Below are 3,868 nucleotides of genomic sequence, written 5' to 3' on the forward strand. Positions count from 1 at the left end.
TTTAATAATTCTTAACAGGGAGAAAAATCAACATTTTGCTTCAATGGGTATTAAAGAAGGAGAAATGATAGTGAATTGGGTGGCCTAATGCCCAAGGTGTGGGGCACCAGTGCTCTCTGCCTCAGTTGGCAGCTCACCAGCTGTGTGACCTTAAATGTGATCTCACTTTGTCTGCGTGTCCTAGTCTATCAAATGGGGCTATATGACTGAACACTTGGCAGGACTTTGCCCCAAAGGTCATTTTTGAAATTAAAAAAATATAAATATAAAACGCAGCACCACCCCATCACCCACACTAATCCTGAGAGAGAAAGAGGAAGGGGAGAACAGGCACAGAAGCAATTTACGTGCAAAGGTTCCCGGCTGGGAGAGGATCATTCTGAAGGCTCCAGAGAACACCACCCAATCATGCATATTTACAAGAGGGTGAGGGGAGCAGAAATGGGACGCGAGCTGCAAGGAGCAAATTTACAGGCGTTGCTTCTTTCGCTGTGTGTAGGACAGGAGGCTGATGGTGATCACACTTCTCTGTCCGGAGTCAGATTGCTCGCTGATCCTCCCGGCGCGGGAGTGGAAGCTGTCGGGCCACTGGCTCCCGGGGCAGAATCGCCTGCATCTCTCCTGGGGGCCCAGCCCCGTGGCTCCTCCCGCCAGGGGCAGCGGTGGCGCCCCGCAAGCCCCCCAGCTCGGCGGGGATCCACCTGCCAGCCCCGAGGAGGACCCGCCGCCTCGTGGGCACAGGGCCAGAATCCCCCTGGGGTGACTATGGATGAGCCACCCTTGTTTTGTGAAACACACACTCTGCAGTTTCAGGCAGCGCCCGTTGCCATGGGCGTTTTCTGTTTTGACCGAATCGGGGACAGACCGCATCCCCTGACTCTGAGCTGCAGAGTGTGGACGTTGGTGTCTGCTGCTTTACCCCGGAAGGATGGAGGGCTGAACCCGCCCTTCTCACGTCTCAGGTCACCTGACCTTGGCTAAGCGCCAGGTGTTTCCGCTTAGGCTTGGGCCGTGAGGCGCCCTTTCCCTGCCAAGCGAGGTGAGGTGAAAGGATTTTCAGGCAGATAAGCCCCTTCCTCTTTATCCTCCAGGGACCGCTTGAACACTTTTTTCATCTCCAGAGTAGATGGAGCTGTGGAGCCCTGCTCTCTACTTGCTTCTACCTGAGACCCACAAAAGGCCAAGACTGAGCTCTGCCCAGTAGCGCCATGCAGGCATCCCAACAAGAGGAAGCAAGGAACCAGGGGACCTAGAAGACAGCCACGAGGTGTTTGAACCTGCAGAGGGGGGTTGGAAACTCAGTGCTGAGCACTTGTCCAATGGCTGCTTGTCAGTGGGGTGGGGAGTGCTGAGGGCCTTTGGGGCAGACTGTTCCTGGCTTAGTGAGGTGGGGCGCGTCGCCGGAAGATGCAGCATCACTCCCTGCCTCCCTCCTGTAGTAACCGCCAACAGCACCTCCCTGTCTTTGTGACAACCCAAAATCCCACTGCCTAGGTCCAAATACTCCTTGGAGATTGATTATACCTCGTGGATTGAAAACCACTTTTTTTTAAATTGAGTTATAGTCAGTTTACAATGTTGTGTCAATTTCCAGTGTAGAGCACAATTTTTCAGTTATACATGAACATACATATATTCATTGTGACGTTATTTTTCACCGTGAGCTACCACAAGATCTTGTATATATTTCCCTGTGCTACACAGTATAATCTTATTTATCTATTCTATATGTACCTGTCAGTATCTACAAATTTCGAACTCCCAGTCTGTCCCTTCCCACCCCCTCCCCAGTGGCAACTACAAGTTTGTATTCTATGTCTATGAGTCTGTTACTGTTTTATATTTATGTTCATTTGTCTTTTTCTTTCTTTCTTTCTTTCTTTTTTTTAGATTCCACATATGAGCGATCTCATATGGTATTTTTCTTTCTCTTTCTGGCTTACTTCACTTAGAATGACATTCTCCAGGGACAGCCATGTTACTGCAAATGGGGCATTATGTTGTCGGTTTTTATGACTGAGTAGTATTCCATTGTATAAATATACCACATCTTCTTTACCCAGTCATCTGTCGATGGACATTTAGGCTGTTTCCATGTCTTGGCTATTGTAAATAGTGCTGCTACCAACATTGGGGTGCAGGTATCTTTTTGAAGTAGGGGTCCTTCTGGATATGTGCCCAGGAGTGGGATTACTGGGTCATATGGTAAGTCTATTTTCAGTCTTTTGAGGAATCTCCATACTGTTTCCCACAGTGGCTGCACCAAACTGCATTCCCACCAGCAGTGTAGGAGGGTTCCCTTTTCTCCACAGCCTCTCCAGCATTTATTGTTTGTGGACTTTTGAATGATGACCAATCTGACTGGTGTGAGGTGATACCTCATTGTAGTTTTGATTTGCCTTTCTCTGATGATTAGTGATATTGAGCATTTTTTCATGTGCCTATTGATCATTCATATGTCTTCATTGGAGAATTGCTTGTTTAGGTCTTCTGCCCATTTTGGGGTTGGGTTGTTTGCTTTTTTCTTATTAAGTCATGTGAGCTGTTTATATATTCTGGAGATCAAGCCTTTGTCAGTTTCATCTTTTGCAAAACTTTATCCCATTCCATAGGTTGTTGAGGTTTTTTTTGCTATGATTTCCTTTGCTGTGCAAAAGCTTGTAAGTTTAATTAGGTCCCATTTGTTTATTCTTGCTTTTATTTCTATTGCTTGGGTAGACTGCTCTAGGAGAACATTGCTGAGATGTATGTGAGATAATGTTTTGCCTATGGAAAACCACTTTTAAATCATTTCCTAAAGTATATTCCAAAAGGCATCAGTTAGTTCCTTGAGATGTCAGTAGGTATGATATGAAAAGAGTCCCTGGTCATTATCATGCCAGGCTTGGGAAATCGTGAGTTTAAAAAGGGGAACGGAATTTCTTTACTGCAGGACTTCTCAGAAACTTTAATATAGTAATAGGTGTTTTGAATGATCAAGATTCCCCAATCTAACTGACAGTGGAATTCTTTCTCTTTGGGACTCCCTTTTGATGGACCCACCTTGGACAACTCTTAACTACCCTCTGGGGACTTGTGTGTCCTCCTCACTGTGCAGCACAGATACGAGGGCTCAGAAGATCCTTATGCTTCTACTGAATTGAACACCTTCAGAATTCTGGCAAACCAGAATGTGTGAAGCTACCAGGAAGGAGGCCAAAGTGTTCAGACACCACAGCAAAGATGACCTCACAAAGAAACCAGTGTGGTGGGGCTCCTGGAGCACTCAAGGGGACGTATCCTGCCTGGGACGGAGCAGGCCTCCGGGCGTGTTTGGCTGGCATAGTTCAGGAAAACTAAAATAGCTCGAGGAGGTTGGAGGAGAAGTACCTGTGGCTGAGATTGTTCAAATGCTGACAGATGGACTGGAGGGCTCCTCTCCAGCTGGCCTGGCAGCCTCTGCGTGGAAAGCCTTGCCTGGGAGATGGGTCCCGGCCACTCTGGTGAGATGCTGGAAATCTAAGCCCAGCAGATACAATGGCAGTGAGTCACAGTAAACCGACAGCCATCAGGTGCTCAGGAGGGAAACTGAAGCCAGGAGACTCGCTGAGCTGAGCGAGAAGCAGGACCATCCTGTTGTGCAAAACACAAGGAGCAGAGTGTTTAGGTCCAAGGATCAGGTTTCTCATCAGGGAAGCCCGAGCTGTGCACTGGGCCTTAGGCTCTGCTCCAAGGTCGAGGGACAAAAACCTGCCTGTTTCTGTCGGGGCTTGGGCAGGGGACCAGGGCCAGCAGGATCTGCTGCTTCCCAGGCAAAACTGGGTGAGCAGGCCAGAGCCCATCGGGGTGGGAAATCTGGGTGCTGCTTTCCAAGGGTGCTCTGTGCTAG

General features: G+C 48.4%; 1 pseudogene; it reads left to right on the plus strand.

Moving 5' to 3' along the window:
* The first annotated feature begins 212 nt into the window (after positions 1-212).
* On the plus strand, positions 213-848 carry LOC123611841 (uncharacterized; annotated as a pseudogene).
* Positions 849-3,868: the final 3,020 nt, after the last annotated feature.

This window comes from Camelus bactrianus, chromosome 6 (assembly GCF_048773025.1).
Source record: "Camelus bactrianus isolate YW-2024 breed Bactrian camel chromosome 6, ASM4877302v1, whole genome shotgun sequence".
Lineage (NCBI taxonomy): Eukaryota > Metazoa > Chordata > Mammalia > Artiodactyla > Camelidae > Camelus > Camelus bactrianus.